General features: G+C 49.4%; 5 non-coding genes and 3 pseudogenes across 5 annotated transcripts; all 8 read left to right on the forward strand.

Moving 5' to 3' along the window:
* Positions 1 to 178, forward strand: LOC123730579 (uncharacterized; annotated as a pseudogene).
* Positions 179 to 710: 532 nt separating this feature from the next.
* On the forward strand, positions 711 to 827 carry LOC123730639 (U5 spliceosomal RNA). The gene has a single exon (XR_006762074.1). It is a non-coding gene; the product is annotated as a U5 spliceosomal RNA (small nuclear RNA).
* A 5,731-nt stretch (positions 828 to 6,558) lies between these two features.
* LOC123730572 (uncharacterized) lies at positions 6,559 to 6,731 on the forward strand (annotated as a pseudogene).
* Positions 6,732 to 7,209: 478 nt separating this feature from the next.
* LOC123730606 (U5 spliceosomal RNA) lies at positions 7,210 to 7,326 on the forward strand. Its single transcript, XR_006762041.1, has one exon. It is a non-coding gene; the product is annotated as a U5 spliceosomal RNA (small nuclear RNA).
* Positions 7,327 to 12,460: 5,134 nt separating this feature from the next.
* Positions 12,461 to 12,651, forward strand: LOC123730696 (U2 spliceosomal RNA). Its single transcript, XR_006762126.1, has one exon. It is a non-coding gene; the product is annotated as a U2 spliceosomal RNA (small nuclear RNA).
* A 708-nt stretch (positions 12,652 to 13,359) lies between these two features.
* LOC123730640 (U5 spliceosomal RNA) lies at positions 13,360 to 13,476 on the forward strand. Its single transcript, XR_006762075.1, has one exon. It is a non-coding gene; the product is annotated as a U5 spliceosomal RNA (small nuclear RNA).
* A 5,730-nt stretch (positions 13,477 to 19,206) lies between these two features.
* On the forward strand, positions 19,207 to 19,374 carry LOC123730565 (uncharacterized; annotated as a pseudogene).
* A 746-nt stretch (positions 19,375 to 20,120) lies between these two features.
* LOC123730641 (U5 spliceosomal RNA) lies at positions 20,121 to 20,237 on the forward strand. Its single transcript, XR_006762076.1, has one exon. It is a non-coding gene; the product is annotated as a U5 spliceosomal RNA (small nuclear RNA).
* The last annotated feature ends 507 nt before the right edge of the window (positions 20,238 to 20,744 follow it).

Below are 20,744 nucleotides of genomic sequence, written 5' to 3' on the forward strand. Positions count from 1 at the left end.
ATAAATTATTTTTTCAAAAAAAAAATCTGTTCTTATCAGTTTAATATCCGATACGTCCCCCATCGGGGGACTACATATTAAATGGATTTTTCGAACAGGGAGTCGGAAATGGGGCTTGCTCCGTCCGCTCCACGCATCGACCCGGTATTGCAGTACCTCCGGGAACGGTGCAACACTTTTCTCCCATTGTCAAGGAAAAGAAATACACCAAGCTATGTAAAACAGCTAGCAGAAGAAGAGAAGGAATGAAAAAGAAGAATCATCCAAACTGAAACAAGTGCGAAGCCCCTTCATGGGGGTCCCCCGTTTTCCCGCCATTTTACTTAAAAAAAAAATAACATTGGCCAGGAGTGTGTGTGTGTGTTTTTGAGCCCCCCAAAAAATACAATCACTTCACCAGGATTGTGTGTGTGTGTGTGTGTGTGTGTGTGTGTGTGTGTGTTTTGAGCCCCCCAAAAATACAATCACTTCACCAGGATTGTGTGTGTGTGTGTGTGTGTTTTTGAGCCCCCAAAAATACAATCACTTCACCAGGATTGTCTGTCTGTCTGTCTGTCTGTCTGTCTGTCTGTCTGTCTGTCTGTCTGTCTGTCTGTGACTTTTTACCCACAGCCCTCGAAAACTTGGAAGAGTGGGTTCGGGGACCACCATCGGGGACCCGGCCTAGAGTGCACCGTGTGTGTCTCGGGCCCCGACCTCTGACTTCCATACGACTCTGGTTTCTCTTCATTACGCACAAGCCTTTCGCCTTTTACTAAAGACTTCCGTGGAGAGGAACACTTACGAGTTCAACGTATTTTTGGAAGGGCTTTGCTTCTGGCAGAGCCCGGTATCTTGTTTCAAGAGAAATTGACAGAGATGACGCCGAGACTTTTTGCTCAGCCGTTTGACTTGAAGCCGGCTGACCGACCTGCGTATTTTTTCCACTCAAAGTAGTCGCTCGGGGCAATTGAGTTCAAGCCCGACGATGACTGGTGTATTGCCGGGCATTGAACAAATAGTCGCACTAGGATTAAAGAGCTAGTGACCTAACGACGCATTAGCGACTTTTAAAAAAAACACACCCGCCTGTCACCAGGGAAGCGTTGGGTGAGGAGGAGCCAACTTTGCCAAACCGATGAGGTCTGCCGAGGCCCCGGGGCCCGAGCGGGTGCAGGGGTCAATTTGTGGTTTATCGCTTCTCGGCCTTCCGGCTAAGATCAAGCTTGGTACTGCGGTGCCCCAAAGCTCGCTTAGCTGGAAGCCGAAGGCCGGAGGGCGTCGGAAGTTTTGGTTGAACCAGGTATTTTTTCTGTTTTCCAAAACAAATTTTCTTAACGGTTTCTTTTTTTGAAGAGAGACGTTTTTGTTTGTTTATTCAAGTACGCCATTTACAGGGGAGAAATGGCACGAAATACAGCGAGCAGGATGGTCCCCGGGATCGGCCAGGCGAACTCCATACGTTTTACATGGAAGGAGAAAGGAATGGAGCCGATTGGGAGAGAGAGCTTCGGGAGAACGATCCTGATGGGAGTCCTGAAGCTTACGGTGAAGGAAGTATTCTGTCTTCAAGGGAACCTGATGGAGGGGGCATTCGATGTGACCCTCTATACTGAGGAGCAGCATGAGGAGACAATGAAGAAGGTAAAAGAAGTGGGAGAGGCAAAGCCGTTGGGCCATTATGCAGTCACCAGCCTGGCGAAAAACAATTTCCGAGTGGTGACTGTAAATATGTATAACCCACACGTTAAGGACGAAGATGTGAGGGCCTTCCTGGGGGCGGTATATGGAGAATATCTCCTCAGCAAGGCACCTCAAGGACTCTCTCGGATTCTGGAATGGGAGAAGAAGCTTCCAGGCTCTCCTTAAAGAAGACCCAAAGGGCCTGGGAGGATACCTCCATCCCCCTGCAATGTTCTCCCTGGGGGCTGACAGGGGGACATTGTACTATGCCCGTCAGCCTCCGTTCTGCAGGCGTTGTATGGCCTAAGGACATACCTTGGCCTCGTGCGGAGGCATCAGGAAGTGTAGATTCTGCGGATCAGGTGAGCACGAGGCTAAGGAATGCGACGAGCCTAAGGCGTGCCATGGGTGTGGCTCATCAGCACACCTGTGGCGGGATTGCCGGGCTCGTCAGAGGTCATACGCGTCTGCAGCCGGGGGGGAGCAGGGGTGGAGGAAGAGGGGGCCCGGACACCAGGACAGGCCCAGAAGAAGGATCTACACGGGAGGAGGAAGGAAGAAAGGAGGCACAGGGGAGGAGAGGAGCAAAGGGTTGAGAAGGATGGGGCAGAAGGAGAGGAGGGGCAGAAAGCGACAGGAGCAGAGGGAGTGGAGAGGCAGGAGACGGTGACGGCGGAGAAAGAGGAAGTGGTGAAAGGAGCAGCGACAGGACCAGAGGGAGAGGAGGAGAGGGGAGATGAAGGGAAGGATTGGGGGGGAAGGGGGGTGGCTAGTGCATTGGTGGAAGAAATGAGGGGGATGGTGGAGGAGCTGGCGGAGAGGGGGGAGATGTCTCCCATGTGCTGCCTCTACCGCCTACACTGAAGAGGAAAGGAAGGAGGAGGGTGCACGCCACAGAAAGCAAGAGGGAGAGCGGTGAGGAGGGGAGGCCAAGAGGCCAATGGGTGAAAAAGGAGGTGAGGAATCATCTATGTCCTCGCTGGCTCCCCCAGGTGCTGAACTACTGGTGGTTTTGGATTCCCCGGTCGTGGCTCAGGGTTGGGCAGCAGGGGGAGAATCACAATCCCTGTTTGGAGACACGGACTCAAATATTCTTTGCCCAGCAAGATGTGGGGCAGATGAAATGGAGGGTTTGGATGGACAATCCAGGATGCAGGGCACTCGGGTGCCTAATACCATTCCGGCATCCTGGATTGGGGAAATGGAGGAAGACGGGGGACGTCGGGAGAGGAGATGACGTTCCTGCCGGTGGAGATGAAGCAGGGGAGCATCGGGTGAGCCTCCTGTTTTTGTTTTCTGTTTGTGTTTAGTAGTTGGGTGTAGGATGTTGTTTTGTTTTTAATTTTTATTCATGGGGTCTAATTTTACGTTCGTTAGTTTAAATGTAAGGGGTTTAAGGGATTTTGTTAAGAGGAGGGCGGTTTTAGTTATTTGGAGGGTGTGGGTTTTGATTTTTGTTTTTTACAGGAGGTTCACCTGAGGGATGGAGGGGATGTGAATAGGTTTAAGAGGGAGTGGGATAAGGGGGAGTCATTTTGGGGTATAGGCGGGGTACATTCAACGGGGGTGGGAATTTTGTGTGGGCACAGGGAGGTAAAGGTGGAGGGTTCTTTTGTGGTTATGCAGGGGAGGGTTTTGGGGGTGGATGTCACGCTAAGGGATTGTAGGTTTAGATTAGTGGGGGTGTACGGGCCACAGGTGGCGGCAGACAGGAGGGAGATGGTGGACTGTCTGACGCCCCTGTGTGTTACAAATAGGCACTTGGTGATAGGAGGGGATTTTAACATAGATTTAGGGTTAGTGGGGGATAGAAGTGCAGGCGCCATCACCGGGCTAATGGCTTGCCATGGTCTGGTTGATGGAGGCCTGCACACTACTCCGACAATGGCGGGTCCCACATGGCGCAACTCCCGGGGGGTTGCGCGGAGGCTCGACTATATTTTCCTATCCAGGTCTTTGGGTCAGTTGTCTGGGCGGCTGTTGCCTGTGTTCTTTTCAGATCACGACGGGGTGCTCCTGCAGGTGGGGTCGCCAGTCTGCCTCTTCGGTAGGGGGTACTGGAAATTAGATCGGGATGTGCTGGAGGAGCAAGCTTTCGTTGACGCCTTTTTTGGTTTCTTTCGGGGGCTTGAAGGCCTCCGGTCCATGTGCGAGGGGGTTTTAGAGTGGTGGGATTTAGTTAAGGTGAGGATTAGGGCTTTTATAATAGGTTATTGTAAAAGGACAAAAAGGGAGGAAAGGAGGGAGGTGGATCGTATCCAAAGGTTGCTCGAACTCGAGTACGAGGCAGGCAACCTCGGCGGGTCGTTTGACTGGGAGAGATCCACAGCCCTGAAGGCGCAGCTCAGGGAGCTGCAGGAGCGGAAGGCTCGAGTTTTCCTGGAGCGAGCACATAATGGCTTTTTAGAACACAATGAGACTTGTTCCGCTATGTTCTTTAAGTCGGTTAGGGGCAGACAGAGTAGGAAGATAATGTATGGGGTGAGGAAAGAAGATGGTAGCATAGTTAGAAAACCGGAGGAAATGGTCAGGGTAACAACTGATCATTTCCGAGGTTTATTTAAGGAGAGGGAAATAGATGTAGAGCAGGGAAATGTGTTTTTAGAACACTTGTCCCTGCAATTGCCGGAGGGCATTAGAGATGTGATGGAGGCTCAGATCTCCCTCGAGGAGGTTGAGAGCGCTCTCAGGAGGATGGGAAAAGGGAAGGTGCCTGGGATGGATGGGCTACCGGCCGAGTTTTATCTCAAGTTTTGGGGTATACTTGGACCGGTGGTCCTAGAAGTCTTGAAGGCCATCCTGGAGACGGGGGTCCCGGGGGGATCAATGGCTGTCGGTGTGCTGTCACTTCTTTATAAGAAGGGGGAAGCAACCGACCTTGGCAACTAGCGGCCGTTGACCATGCTGTGTGTAGACTATAAACTCTTAGCAAAGGTCTTAGCAGACCGGTTGCGCACAGCCCTTCCCTACGTCGTCCACGAGGATCAGACGTGTGGGGTAGAGGGACGCTCTATTAGGTGGAACCTACAGTTGATCAGGGACTCCATCGCTTGGGTAGAAGATAGAGGGCTGCCTTTAATGGTAGCAGCGCTTGATCAGGCGAAAGCCTTTGATCGCGTGAATAGATCATTTCTATTCAGGGTGTTAGGTAGATTAGGATTTGGGGAAAAGTTTATAGGATGGATCCGTACTTTATATGTCGGAGCGGGGTGCCGGGTTAGCGTTAACAGTCACTTAGGGGACGTTTTTGACCTCTCGTCTGGGGTCAGGCAGGGATGCCCGCTCTCGGCACTCCTTTCGTTCTGTACATGGAGCCTCTGGGGGCTGCCATTAGGGCAGACACAGGGGTGGAGGGCTTGCTGATCCCTGGAAGTGGCGGTCTCCGTGTCAAGTTGACACAGTACGCCGACGACACCTCCTTGCTGCTATGCAAGGACTCGTGCTTGATAAGGTCCCTTGCCATTTTTGGGGATTTCACCCGAGCGTCGGGGGCGGTTCTGAACCACGCGAAGTCTTCCGTTAAATTTTTCGGAAGATGGAGTGGTAGGACGGATGTGCCCGGAGGGTTATCTCTCTGTAACGGGCCCTGAGGATTCTCGGGGTCCATTTTGAGACCTCCGGCTCAGCGACGCTGAACTGGAACATGGGCATCGCAGTGGTACAGAGGAAGCTAGCGATGTGGAGGGCTAGGTCTTTGTCTTTTTGGGCAAGGTCCTGGTCCTCAAGGTGGATGTATTGCCATCTCTTTTGTATTTGGCATACATCTACCCATTGCCGGCTTGTCTGAGGAGGCCTCTAGTGAGGCTAGTGTTTCAGTTCATGTGGGGTGGCAGGTACGAGTGGGTCGCCAGGGCACGCATGATCTGTCCCATCGGGGAGGGAGGTAGGGGGTACCACATCTACCCCTCAAGCTGGACGCAATTTTGTTTCTTTTCTGTTAGCGGAGTTTGCTCAGCCAGTACTACACCCGTCCGGTTACCTCCTGCGGGTGTTCTTCTCGTATCAGGCGAGAAGCGTAATGGTGTGGTCTAACACGGGTCCTCGGGCGGAACAGCTGCCGTGGCATTTTGGCCATGCGGCCAAGTGGTTGCGTGCGCACCCGAGGTTGAAGTCGCCCGAGTAGGTTTAGATCACAGGCACCTGTACGAGGAGGTTAGACGGGCAGTAAGTCCAGCACCTATAGTGGGCATCCCGGAAGTGGTCTGGGAAGGAGTGCAGGCGCGGGGTCTGGACAACAGGCTCAAGGACCTGAATTGGTTGAGCCTCCACAAGTGTTTGCCGGTGCGCTCCACCATGTACCGGCATAGCTTGGCGCGATCCCCCACCTGCCCAAGACCTTCTTGTGGCAGGGAGGAGACTGTGCGCCATGTCTTTTGGGACTGTGCCATTGCCGGAGTAGTATGGGCAAAGGCACGGGTGTTGTTAGGAAGGGTTAGAGGGGATTTCGTATTAACTTGGGCTAGATTAGAGAGAGGTGTAGGGCGAGCGAGGGGGACGGATAGGGATAGGTTTCTGCTCTGGCTTCTCATGAGCCTCTTTAAGCGGGGGGCTGTGGGAAGCCAGACAGAACATGGTCACGGCAGGGAGAGATTGGGGGTGGAAGGCATTGTGAAAGGAGATTTGAGGGGGAGGATGAAGAGGGAGGAGAGGAAGTGGGGGCAGCATGCTGCCCGGGAGAGGTGGAAGGGGGTTTAGGGCTGGGTTTAATTTAGGATTGTAACGGGATAGATTAGGGAAGGGTAGATAGGGAAAGGTATTTTGTAGGAATGATGGGGAGGGACGATGCTCCCCTGAGGTTTTTGTTTGTGGTTTTGTTTATTAATTAAAAATGCCATTAGCTATGTTTGGATGAAAATTATAATTTTGTATTGTATGAATGGCATTTGAAAGTAATAAATTATTTTTCAAAAAAAAAATCTGTTCTTATCAGTTTAATATCTGATACGTCCCCATCGGGGGACTACATATTAAATGGATTTTTCGAACAGGGAGTCGGAAATGGGGCTTGCTCCGTCCGGCTCCACGCATCGACCCGGTATTGCAGTACCTCCGGGAACGGTGCAACACTTTTCTCCCATTGTCAAGGAAAAAGAAATACACCAAGCTATGTAAAACAGCTAGCAGAAGAAGAGAAGGAATGAAAAAGAAGAATCATCCAAACTGAAACAAGTGCGAAGCCCCTTCATGGGGGTCCCCCGTTTTCCCGCCATTTTACTTTAAAAAAAACATTGGCCAGGAGTGTGTGTGTGTGTGTGTGTGTGTGTGTGTGTTTTTGAGCCCCCAAAAAAATACAATCACTTCACCAGGATTGTGTGTGTGTGTGTGTGTGTGTGTGTGTGTGTGTGTGTGTGTGTGTGTGTGTTTTTGAGCCCCCAAAAATACAATCACTTCACCAGGATTGTCTATCTGTCTGTCTGTCTGTCTGTCTGTCTGTGACTTTTTACCCACAGCCCTCGAAAACTTGGAAGAGTGGGTTCGGGGACCACCCGCGGGACCCGGCCTAGAGTGCACCGTGTGTGTCTCGGGCCCCGACCTCTGACTTCCATACGACTCTGGTTTCTCTTCATTACGCACAAGCCTTTCGCCTTTTACTAAAGACTTCCGTGGAGAGGAACACTTACGAGTTCAACTTATTTTTGGAAGGGCTTTGCTTCTGGCAGAGCCCGGTATCTTGTTTCAAGAGAAATTGACAGAGATGACGCCGAGACTTTTTGCTCAGGCGTTTGACTTGAAGCCGGCTGACCGACCTGCGTATTTTTTCCACTCAAAGTAGTCGCTCGGGCAATTGAGTTCAAGCCCGACGATGACTGGTGTATTTGCCGGGCATTGAACAAATAGTCGCACTAGGATTAAAGAGCTAGTGACCTAACGACGCATTAGCGACTTTTAAAAAAAAACACACCCGCCTGTCACCAGGGAAGCGTTGGGTGAGGAGGAGTCAACTTTTGCCAAACCGATGAGGTCTGCCGAGGCCCCCGGGGGCCCGGCGGGTGCAGGGGTCAATTTGTGGGTTATCGCTTCTCGGCCTTTTGGCTCAAACCAAGCGTGTGGCACGCCCGCAGTTTGATCAACGAAAGAAAAGAGAAGGTGATGGCGACGGGAGACTTTACGTCGGCCCCTTCGGCGCGACTTTTGAATACAATCCGGTTTGTCGGAATGCAGTTCGCTATGGGAAGAAGGAGCTTCGCAAAAGATGTCATCTTTGGATTTCTTGGAGTGACGACAGAACGAATCTACTGCTACAGATATTTTCCTCTACGGAATGCTTTCGAGGTCACCTTCATGGGGGATTACCTGTGTCAGGAAGCTTGGAACAAGTGCTTGGAACACAAGGACGAAACACCGATTTCCAACTTCAATGTGGAGCCTCTGTTCGCAAGTCGGGTAAGGACCATAACTGTCTGCATGCAAAATCCGTATGTGAAAGAGCAGGATATACGATCCTTCCTGGGTAAATACTGTGATGTACTGGGGGTTGGAACAAAATAAATGGATTATGATGGTATGTGGAATGGGAATAGAAAGTACGCTGTCCGATTCAGAACACGGACGGGAGGAATTGAGTATCCCCAGCGTCCTTCTACATTGGCGGTGTAAAGGGGTACCTCTACTTCTACGGGCAGCCTAAAACGTGTAGGAGATGCGGAGAAGAGGGCCACATCGCAGCACTGTGCCCGAACATATTCTGTAGAAACTGTTTGGAGGCGGGTCATTTGGCAAGAGATTGTAAAAAACCCAAATGGTGTAATCTGTGTGATTCAATTGAGCACATGTTCAAAGACTGCCCAGACAGACACAAAACCTATGCAGAATCACTGCGGAACATTGAGGTGGTATTGGACGAGATCTCGAGAGACCATGCACCCGCACAGGAGAATCTCCCAAGGCCTCTTCCGGAGGCTTCTCTGAGAAAGACTCCGGGTGATGTGTCGGATCCCTACGCTTTCGGGAATCCGGTGGCAGGAACCTCTGCTCAACCAGGACAGGTGGCAATAGAGGAATCTTCACTGGGGATAATAATATCAGATACCCCAGAGGAAAGTAGAGTACAGTGGGGTGAAACAGAAGAGGATAAAGAGATGGATTGGAAAACAGTAGAGGGGAAGAGAACAGCAAAGCGGAAAGGAACAGAGGAGAGGTTGGACACCGAAAAAACAAACAAGTAATAGAGACTTTCAGCAGGTTCGACGCTCTGGAGAATGAGGAGACGAGAGAGCAAGGAGATCCGGGTCCCGAGCTGTCCTCAGCAGGAGAGTCTCCACCAGTGCCGTTGGTCGCACCATCAGAGGAGGACAGTGAGGGCAGCGTGGATTCCCAGCCGGAGTTTGCGAGTGGCTCTATGGTGGATAGCCTGAAGTCAACAACAATGTTTCTGACCAAGGGGAAAAGAGACGGAACATAAAAGAAAATTATGTTTAATGTCCTGTCAGTTAATGCCAGGGGATTGAGAGACACTGTCAAGAGGACATCTCTGTTTTTTTCCTTAAAGGCATTGGACTTCCAGGTGTGCTTCCTTCAGGAGTGTCACCTAAAGAACACAGAGGACATCAAAAGGTTCAGCAAGGACTGGAAGGCAGGTGCTTCAGTATGGAGCATAGGCAACGTGCACTCGGACGGGGTGGGGATAATATTTAAGGATACTGGGTTTGTAATTGAGGAGGAAAGAATTATTATACCAGGGAGGCTTGTATATGTAGATGGCAGGCTGAACAACAACAAGCTTCGCCTAGTAAACGTGTACGCTCCTGCTTTAAAAGGAGAAAGGTTAGATTTCTTTAAGCATTTACCTAATGTTCTGTGCACAAATCGCATAGTGATAATGGGTGGAGATTTCAACACCTACTTAGAGGGGGGAATATGATTTTACTGCACAATACTTAAAAAACGTTTTGGGTGACTACAATTTGGCAGACATATATAGGAGACATAATAAAAAGGTATAGGGCATACATGGAGAAACTCAAGAGGAGCAAGCAAAAGACTAGATTATCTGTTTATATCCAAGACCATCCAAAGTTCGAGCTTCTTCATATATCCAAACTGGTTTTCAGATCATGACACAATTGGGGCTTCTTGTCAAGTTCAAGGGGTGGAGATAGGAAGAGGATTTTGGAAGTTAAACATGAAGGAGTTGGAGTGTGCGGAATTTAGAGCTGAGTTTACGACCTTTTATAATTCATGGAGGGATATGAAATGGGCATTTAAAAATACAGCTGAATGGTGGGAGGCGGTAAAAATCAAAATAAGGTATTTTTGTCAAATTTATAGCAAAAGGAAAAAAAGGAAGAGCGGCATCTTGAGAAAGAATTGCAAGATGAATTACAGGCTATACATTCTGAAATAAACGAGGGTAAGCAGGTGTGTGGGGAGGAATACAGAAACATCCAAAAGAAAATAGAGCATAACATTGAAACAAAGGTCAAGAACTTTGCATTTTTGGCCAAAATAACAGAAAAAGAACAAGATGAAAAATGTTCCAAGTTTTTTTTTCAAAGTATTAAAGAAAAACAGAGAAGGTGTGCAATCTCTGAATTAGAAACAGGTAGGGGGAAAGTCACCAAAAAAGAAGATATAATGACGCATGCTCAGGAGTTCTATCAAGCTTTGTTTAAGAAAAGAGAAGTGGATAATGCAAGAGCGGAGGAATTATTAAATAATATAAGCAAAAAGCTAAATAATGAAGAAAGAACAAATTTAGAAAGAGAAGTATCCAAAAAGGAAATAGAGGAGGCATTGAAATCTCTGAAAGCTGATAAAACTCCCGGGTGTGATGGATTACCAAAAGAATTTTACTGTTGTTTTTGGGGAATCCTAGGTGAGGACTTACTGGAGGTGTATAGAGAGATCTTGGTCGATGGGATGATGCCGGAATCTATGAGGTCTGGTGTAGTAAGCTTAATATACAAGAAGGGAGAAAAAGAGCTCTTAAAAATTGGAGGCCCATTACTTTGCTAAATGTGGACAACAAAATCTTGGGGAAAGTAATAACAAATAGACTGAAAGAGGTGATGCCTAGCCTGGTTAATGAAGACCAGACATGCGGGGTTATGAATAGGTCCGCAACATACAACCTACAGTTAACCAGGGATGTGATCGTTTGGGCCAAAGACAGAAACCTACCTTTGTGTGTGTTGAACGTTGATCAGGAGAAGGCTTTCGACAGGGTCAGTCATGACTTCCTGTTCTCAATTCTAGAAAGAATGAATTGTGGCACGATTTTTGTTAATTGGATTAAGACAATGTATAATAAAGCATACAGTAGAGTGCAAATCAATGGGTTTTTCAGCAAACCGGTACTTCAAGAAGGTGGGGTGAGACAGGGGTGCCCAATGTCACCACTACTGTACGTGCTATTTGCTGAACCACTAGCTAATGTGATAAGGAACGATAAAGGTATAGACGGGGTGCATATCCCAGGGAGTAACGGAGAAAGGGTTAGAATCGCCCAGTATGCAGACGACACCACTTTGTTCCTATGCTCTGACCGGGCGATAGACAGGGCGATCATACTGTTGAAAACTTATGGAGAAGCAGTGGGGTCAAAAATTAATTTGGGGAAGTCTTCTATGATGTACTGTGGCGCCTGGGAAGGGAGAACAGAGGGCAAGGGAGGCATAACTGTCTGTAAAGATGGGTTAAAAATATTAGGGGTGTATTTCTTTCAAAAGGACGGAATAAAAGAAAATTGGGAAGGAAAGATTGAAAAAGTAAAGGTAAAACTCAACATGTGGAAAAGCAGAAGGTTAACGATCAGCGGAAAGATTATGGCAATAAAAACAGATATATTACCAACTTTAATTTACCTGGCACTGGTGTTCCCAATCAATGCCAGGAGTAAAATCGTTGTGACAAGGTTGATATTTTCATTTATATGGGGTGGCTCATATGAAAGCGTAAAGAGAGAGATGATGTATGGGAAAGTATCAAAGGGAGGGAGAGACATCCCATGTTTGTCGGTGAAACTGGATTGTCTTTTCCTCAATCAGATGTGTAAAACTTTGTTGAAAGGAATACAGCATAAATCATTTTTCTTTGTTAGGATGTGGTTCGGGTCTACTTTAAGAGGGATGTTACCTTGGGACAACAGGGTTCCGAATGCAGAGGTAAAACCTGAGTATTACACGCAGGCCATATCATTTCTGAAAATACACATAAAGGAAATGGAAAGAGAGGTCTTATTAGACCACAGGAAAATGTATGAAATTATAAGGGAAAATTGGGAGCAGAGATATGAGGCTGATTTGAAAGCAGTTAATTGGGAGGGGATACAACCAAAATGGATGGATAATGAGTGCAAGGATTTGGGATGGCTGTGTGCTTTAAATAGGTTGGCCGTAAAGGAGAGGATGTATAGACACAACTGTGCAGTGAACGCAGAGTGCCCCAGGTGCAAAAAAAGCGAAACAGTAATGCATGTATTCTGGGAGTGTGGTTTTGCAAAAGATTTCTGGGGAAAGTGCGCACCTTTCATTAACATGGTCTGCAACAATATTGTTTTGAATGGTAAGAATATTGTGTATGGAGAGGAGATCCTAACATTGCCAAAGAAAGAGTTTAGAGCAGTGTGGAGTATGATCAGTTTGGGGAAGCTGGTACTGTGGGAAAAAATAAATGTTTGTATTAAAAAGGAGAAAGATACAACGGTACCAGCAGACGCCTTTTATTTGTTTGTATGGAAGTTAAGAAATGTGATTGAAATGGACAAACACGTGTATGGGGAAGACTTTTGTAAAGGCATTTGGGGAAGTGTAAAACTTGCATGAAACTGGGAAAGTATTGACGGAAAAAGAATGTCACAGTAAATTGTAAATTTTTGTATTAATAAAAAAAAAAAAATCTGTTCTTATCAGTTTAATATCTGATACGTCCCCCATCGGGGGACTACATATTAAATGGATTTTTCGAACAGGGAGTCGGAAATGGGGCTTGCTCCGTCCGCTCCACGCATCGACCCGGTATTGCAGTACCTCCGGGAACGGTGCAACACTTTTCTCCCATTGTCAAGGAAAAAGAAATACACCAAGCTATGTAAAACAGCTAGCAGAAGAAGAGAAGGAATGAAAAAAGAAGAATCATCCAAACTGAAACAAGTGCGAAGCCCCCTTCATGGGGGTCCCCTGTTTTCCCGCCATTTTACTTAAAAAATGTTTCAAAAAAAAATAAAAAAAAACATTGGCCAGGAGTGAGTGTGTGTGTGTGTGTGTGTGTGTTTTTGAGCCCCCCCCAAAAAATACAATCACTTCACCAGGATTGTGTGTGTGTGTGTGTGTGTGTGTGTGTGTGTGTGTGTGTTTTTTGAGCCCCCAAAAAATACAATCACTTCACCAGGATTGTGTGTGTGTGTGTGTGTGTGTGTGTGTGTGTGTGTGTTTTTGAGCCCCCCCAAAAAATACAATCACTTCACCAGGATTGTGTGTGTGTGTGTGTGTGTGTGTGTGTTTTTGAGCCCCCAAAAAATACAATCACTTCACCAGGATTGTGTGTGTGTGTGTGTGTGTGTGTGTGTGTGTGTGTGTGTGTTTTTGGGCCCCCCCCAAAAATACAATCACTTCACCAGGATTGTCTATCTGTCTGTCTGTCTGTGACTTTTTACCCACAGCCCTCGAAAACTTGGAAGAGTGGGTTCGGGGACCACCCGCGGGGACCCGGCCTAGAGTGCACCGTGTGTGTCTCGGGCCCCGACCTCTGACTTCCATACGACTCTGGTTTCTCTTCATTACGCACAAGCCTTTCGCCTTTTACTAAAGACTTCCGTGGAGAGGAACACTTACGAGTTCAACGTATTTTTGGAAGGGCTTTGCTTCTGGCAGAGCCCGGTATCTTGTTTCAAGAGAAATTGACAGAGATGACGCCGAGACTTTTTGCTCAGGCGTTTGACTTGAAGCCGGCTGACCGACCGGCGTATTTTTTCCACTCAAAGTAGTCGCTCGGGCAATTGAGTTCAAGCCCGACGATGACTGGTGTATTTGCTGGGCATTGAACAAATAGTCGCACTAGGATTAAAGAGCTAGTGACCTAACGACGCATTAGCGACTTTTAAAAAAAAACACACCCGCCTGTCACCAGGGAAGCGTTGGGTGAGGAGGAGCCAACTTTTGCCAAACCGATGAGGTCTGCCGAGGCCCCCGGGGGCCCGGCGGGTGCAGGGGTCAATTTGTGGGTTATCGCTTCTCGGCCTTTTGGCTCAGATACAAGCTCGGTACTGCGGTGCCTCAAAGCTCGCTGGGTCAAAAGCCGAAGGCCGGAGGGCGTAAGAGAGAATCCAGTTCTATTGTTGCGGTGAGAACGTGGATTTACGGCCATTTTTCCGTGAGGATATGGCCACTAATAGCAGCGCAGGGTCGGTCCCCAGGACTGGACTGAAGAATACGATCTGATTTGCGTGGAAGAAGGAAGAGGAAATGAGAATGCCAAGGGATTCGTTTGGAAGAACCGTGCTGATGGGGGCCCTGAAGCTAAGAGTGTCTGAAGTGATGTGCCTGCAGGGAAACGCAATGGAGGAGGCCTACGACGTTACTTTACACACAGAAGGTATGTGTGACGTCGTAATGGATAGAGTCAAGGTGGCGGCTGAGGAGAGGCCATTGTCCTTTTTTAACATAACATGCCTGGCAAAGACAAACTTCAGGACAATCAATGTACACATGTACAATCCGCATGTTGCGGACATAGCAATAGGGGCTTTCCTGAGTAGGTTTTGTGACGTGACGTCTGGGGCGAGGTACGTGAAGGACTCGTTGGGGTTCTGGAATGGTCGCCGCCAGTTCCAGGTTCTGCTGAGGCCAGATAAAGGAGGTTTAGACGGATTCCTCCATCCCCCGGCGGTCTTTTCACTGGGCTCAGACAGGGGGATGCTTTTCTACACACGTCAACCCCCTTTTTGTAAGAAGTGTAGGGAGTATGGACACGTCACGGCTGCCTGCAGTACGGGGAAATGCCGTTTTTGTAAATCGGGGGAGCATGAGGCAAAGGACTGTAGGGAGCCGAAGGAGTGCCACGGGTGTGGTAGTAGGCTGCACCTGTTCCGAGACTGCCCGTCCCGTCGGCAGTCATATGCCGAGGCGGCGGCGGGGAGGAAGGAAGGAGGGGATTCTGCGGAGGAACAACTGGAGAAAAAGGACCCTGGGTCTAGGGAGAAAGACTCAGAGAGGAAGGAGCAGGAGAGAATGTCCTCACCAACGCCCACTCCACGAGCCAGGGCCAGGAAAGAGGTGGCATCAGGGCCGTCAGTGGAAGGAGGTGAGGGGTCCGCTATCAAGCAGCCGGAGGTGGAGGCGGGTGGCGGAATGGAGGAGATGGGCTCATCACTTGATGGGGTGGAGGGGCTTGGGGCCCTGGTAGAAATGGTTGAAAACCTTCCTGTGTTGGGGTCAAGGGCAGGGGAGTGGGCCTCAGACTCTGGGGTGCTGCTGGAGCTCAGGCAGGATGGGAAGGAACCATCAGTAGGGGAGGGTGATCCCGGAGCTGGAGCAGGAACCCTACATCGGCAAAAAGAAGAGGACGAAGCGAAAGGGTGATGTGCAGAAAGAGGTGGGAGGCTTAGGGGAAGGGACAGGCAAGCGTGCGATGGGGGTTAAAGACAGTGCCGCTGAAGTGGCCCCCCTGTCCTCACAGGGCTCATCCCTCCCTTTACCCCTAGAGGAAATGGACATGACGGCCTCTACTCTCGCTCTGCATCCTGGGGATGGAGGGTCGCAAGGCTGTTCAGAGAAGCCGGAAACCTCCATCCCCAACCCTTTCCCGGCTTCGTGGGCAGATGACTTGGGGGTCTTAGAGGAAGGGGGAAACGGAGTGTCCCAAGTTGTGTGCGAGCAGGTGGTCTCATCTGAGGAGGACCTGTATCCTTCGGACGAGGGGAGCATTTTTGTTTCCCTGTCGGAGGAGATGGAGCAGGGGAGCATCGGGTGAGCCTCTTGTTTTGTTTTTGTTATTAGTAGGTTGTTGTTAATGTTTTCATTATGGATAAAATTACTTTTGTTAGTTTAAATGTAAGGGGTTTGAGGGATAGGATAAAAAGAAGGGCGGTTTTTAGTTATTTAGAGGGTGTGGGATTTGATTTTTGTTTTTTACAGGAGGTTCACCTAAGGGATGGGGGGGATGTAGTGAGGTTTAAGAGGGAGTGGGATAAGGGGGAATCAGTTTGGGGTATAGGGGGGTTCACTCTTCGGGGGTAGGGATTTTGTTTGGGAATAGGGAGGTAAAGGTTGAGGATACTTTTGTTGTTATGCAGGGGAGGGTTTTGGGGGTGGATGTCACATTAAGAGATTGTAGGTATAGATTAGTTGGGGTGTACGGACCACAGGTGGCGGCAGACAGGAGGGAGATGGTGGACTGTCTGACGCCCCTGTGTGTCACAAATAGGCAGTTGGTGATAGGGGGGACTTTAATATAGATTTAGGGGTAGGGGGGACAGCAGTGCAGGCGCCATCACCGGGCTAATGGCTTGCCATGGTCTGGTTGATGGTGGCCTGCACACTGCTCCGAAAATGGCCGGTCCCACATGGCGCAACTCCAGGGGGGTTGCGCGGAGGCTTGACTATATTTTTCTATCCAGGTCCTTGGGTCAGTTGTCTGGTCGGCTGTTGCCTGTGTTCTTTTCAGATCACGACGGGGTGCTCCTGCAGGTGAGTTCTCCAGTCTGCCTCTTCGGTAGGGGGTTTTGGAAGTTAGATCGGGAGGTGCTGGATGAGCAAGCCTTTGTTAATGCCTTTATTGGTGTGTTTCGGGGGCTTGAGGGCCTCCGGTCCATGTGCGAGGGGTATTGGAGTGGTGGGACTTAGTCAAGGTAAGGATTAGGATCTTTATTATAGGATATTAAGAGGAGAAAAAGGGAGGAAAGGAGGGAGGTGGATCATATCCATAGGTTGCTCGAACTCGAGTACGAGGCAGGCAACCTCGGCGGGTCGGTCGACTGGGAGAGATCCACTGCCCTGAAGGCGCAACTCAGGGAGCTGCAGGAGCGGAAGGCTCGAGCTTTCCTGGAGCGTGCGCATAGCGGCTTTTTAGAACATAACGAGACTTGTTCCACAATGTTCTTTAAGTCGGTTAGGGATAGACAGAGTAGAAAGGTAATGTACGGGGTTAGGAAAGAAGATGGTAGTGTAGCTAGAGAGCCGGAGGAGATGGTCAGAGTAACAACTGATCATTTCCGAAGTTTCTTTAAGGAGAGGGAAGTAGATGTAGAGCAGGGAAATGTGTTTTTAGAACACTTGTCCCGGCGATTGCCGGAGGACATTAGAGAAGCGATGGAGGCTCAGATCTCCCTAGAAGAGGTTGAGAGCGCCCTTAGGAGGATGGGAAAAGGGAAGGTACCTGGGATGGATGGGCTGCCGGCCGAGTTTTACCTCAAGTTTTGGGGGATACTCGGACCGGTGGTCCTCGAAGTCTTGAAGGCCATTCTCGAGACGGGGTTCCCGGGGGATCAATGACCGTCGGTGTGCTGTCACTTCTTCACAAGAAGGGGGACGCCACAGACCTTGGCAACTGGCGGCCATTGACCATGCTGTGTGTAGACTACAAGATACTTGCAAAGGTCCTAGCGGATCTGTTGCGCACAGCCCTTCCCTACGTCGTTCATGAGGATCAGACGTGCGGGGTAGAGGGCCGCTCTATCAGGTGGAACCTGCAGTTGATTAGGGACTCCATCGCTTGGGTAGAAGATAGAGGTCTGCCTTTAATGGTAGCAGCGCTTGATCAGGCGAAAGCCTTTGATCGCGTGAATAGATCTTTTCTTTTCAGAGTATTAGGTAGATTAGGATTTGGGGAAAAGTTCATAGGATGGATCCGTACTTTATATGTCGGAGCGGGGTGCCGGGTTAGCGTAAACGGTCACATGGGTGACGTTTTTGACCTCTCGTCAGGGGTCAGGCAGGGGTGCCCGCTCTCGGCTCTCCTCTTCGTACTGTACATGGAGCCTCTGGGGGCTGCCATTAGGGCAGACACAGGGGTGGAAGGCTTGTTAATCCCTGGAAGTGGCGGTCTGCGCGTTAAGGTGACGCAGTACGCCGACGACACTTCCTTGCTGCTTTGCAAGGACTCGTGCTTGACAAGGTCCCTTGCCATTATTGGGGACTTCACCCGAGCGTCGGGAGCGGTTCTTAACCACGCAAAGTCTTCCGTTAAGTTTTTCGGAAGATGGCGTGGTAGGACGGATGTGCCCGGGGGTATATCTCTCTGTAACGGGGCCCTGAAGATTCTCGGGGTTCATTTTGAGACCTCCGGCTCAGCGACGCTGAACTGGAACATGGGCATCGCAGTGGTACAGAGGAAGCTAGCGATGTGGAGGGCTAGGTCGTTGTCTTTTGTAGGCAAGGTCCTGGTCCTCAAGGTGGATGTATTGCCGTCTCTTTTATATTTGGCGTACATCTACCCATTGCCGGCTTGTCTGAGGAGGCCTCTAGTGAGGCTAGTGTTTCAGTTCATGTGGGGTGGCAGGTACGAGTGGGTCGCCAGGGCACGCATGCTTTGCCCCATCGGGGAGGGAGGTAGGGGGTACCACACTTCCCCCTCAAGCTGGACTCAATTTTTGTTTCTTTTTGTTGACAGAGCTTGCTCATCCGGTAGTACATCCGTCCGGTTACCTCCTGCGGGTGTTCTTCTCATACCAGGCGAGAAGCGTAATGGTGTGGTCTAACACGGGTCCTCGGGCGGAACAGCTGCCGTGGCACTTTGGTCACGCGGCCAAGTGGTTACGTGCGCACCCGAGGTTGAAGTTGCCCGAGTAGGTTTAGACCACAAGCACCTGTACGAGGAGGTCAGACAGGGAGGGTGTCCGACACCTGTGGTGGGTATCCCGGAAGTGGTCTGGGAGGGAGTGCAGGCGCGGGGTCTGGACAACAGGCTCAAGGACCTGAATTGGTTGAGCCTCCATAAGTGTTTGCCGGTGCGTTCCATTATGTACCGGCATAGCTTGGCGCGATCCCCCACCTGCCCAAGACCATCTTGTGGCGGGAGGAGACAGTGCGCCATGCCTTTTGGGACTGTGCCTTTGCCGGAGTAGTGTGGGCTAGGGCACGGGTGTTGTTAGGTAAGGTAAGAGGGGATTTTATTTTGTCGTGGGCTCGGGTAGAGAGAGGAGTAGGGAGAGCGAGGGGGACGGAAAGGGACAGATTTCTACTATGGCTTCTCATAAGCCTCTTTAAACGGGGGCTGTGGGAAGCCAGACAGAACATGGTAAAGACAGGGAGAGATTGGGGAGTGGAGGGGATAGTGAGGAGGGTGGAAGAAAATGTGAGGGGGAGGATGAAGAGGGAGGAGAGGAAGTGGGGGCAGCATGCAGCCCGGGAGAGGTGGAAGGGGGGTTTAGGACTGTGGTAAAGGGAATAGGGAAACGGAATAAGATAGGTATGGGGAGATAGGGAAATATAGAGATTTAGGAATCTAGTTTATGTCGGTGTTGAGGGGGAGGGAAGATGCTCCCCTGATTTGTAATTTGGGTTTCATTTGTTTTGAAATTTCAAATGCCTTGTGTTGAGTTTAATGGAAGTGATGATTATGATTGTTGATGGTTTGTTTATTATGCTTATGTTTTTGAACAGTAATAAAATCTTTTAATCATCATCTGTTCTTATCAGTTTAATATCTGATACGTCCCCCATCGGGGGACTACATATTAAATGGATTTTTCGAACAGGGAGTCGGAAATGGGGCTTGCTCCGTCCGCTCCACGCATCGACCCGGTATTGCAGTACCTCCGGGAACGGTGCAACACTTTTCTCCCATTGTCAAGGAAAAAGAAATACACCAAGCTATGTAAAACAGCTAGCAGAAGAAGAGAAGGAATGAAAAAAGAAGAATCATCCAAACTGAAACAAGTGCGAAGCCCCCTTCATGGGGGTCCCCCGTTTTCCCGCCATTTTACTTAAAAAAATTTTTTTTTTTTAAAAATACTTTGGCCAGGAGTGTGTGTGTGTGTGTGTGTGTGTGTGTGTTTTTGAGCCCCCCAAAAAATACAATCACTTCACCAGGATTGTGTGTGTGTGTGTGTGTGTGTGTGTGTTTTTGAGCCCCCCCAAAAAATACAATCACTTCACCAGGATTGTGTGTGTGTGTGTGTGTGTGTGTGTTTTTGAGCCCCCCCAAAAAATACAATCACTTCACCAGGATTGTGTGTGTGTGTGTGTGTGTGTGTGTGTGTGTGTGTGTGTGTGTTTTTGAGCCCCCCCCAAAAATACAATCACTTCACCAGGATTGTGTGTGTGTGTGTGTGTGTGTGTGTGTGTGTTTTTAACCCCCAAAAATACAATCACTTCACCAGGATTGTGTGTGTGTGTGTGTGTGTTTTTTGAGCCCCCCCCAAAAATACAATCACTTCACCAGGATTGTCTATCTGTCTGTCTGTCTGTGACTTTTTACCCACAGCCCTCGAAAACTTGGAAGAGTGGGTTCGGGGACCACCCGCGGGGACCCGGCCTAGAGTGCACCGTGTGTGTCTCGGGCCCCGACCTCTGACTTCCATACGACTCTGGTTTCTCTTCATTACGCACAAGCCTTTCGCCTTTTACTAAAGACTTCCGTGGAGAGGAACACTTACGAGTTCAACGTATTTTTGGAAGGGCTTTGCTTCTGGCAGAGCCCGGTATCTTGTTTCAAGAGAAATTGACAGAGATGACGCCGAGACTTTTTGCTCAGGCGTTTGACTTGAAGCCGGCTGACCGACCGGCGTATTTTTTCCACTCAAAGTAGTCGCTCGGGCAATTGAGTTCAAGCCCGACGATGACTGGTGTATTTGCCGGGCATTGAACTAATAGTCGCACTAGGATTAAAGAGCTAGTGACCTAACGACGCATTAGCGACTTTTAAAAAAAACACACCCGCCTGTCACCAGGGAAGCGTTGGGTGAGGAGGAGCCAACTTTTGCCAAACCGATGAGGTCTGCCGAGGCCCCCGGGGCCCGGGCGGGTGCAGGGGTCAATTTGTGGGTTATCGCTTCTCGGCCTTTTGGCTCAGATCAAGTGTAGTTACCTTGTCAGTGCTGCACTTGATCAGAGAAGCGATCGTAGGCCGGAGGGCGCCCGGGAAATTGTGCTATTTATTTTTGTCAAATTATTATTTATTGTCATTATTGTTGTTTTTTTGTCTCA

Source organism: Salmo salar, chromosome ssa25, assembly GCF_905237065.1.
Source record: "Salmo salar chromosome ssa25, Ssal_v3.1, whole genome shotgun sequence".
Classification (NCBI taxonomy): Eukaryota; Metazoa; Chordata; class Actinopteri; order Salmoniformes; family Salmonidae; genus Salmo; species Salmo salar.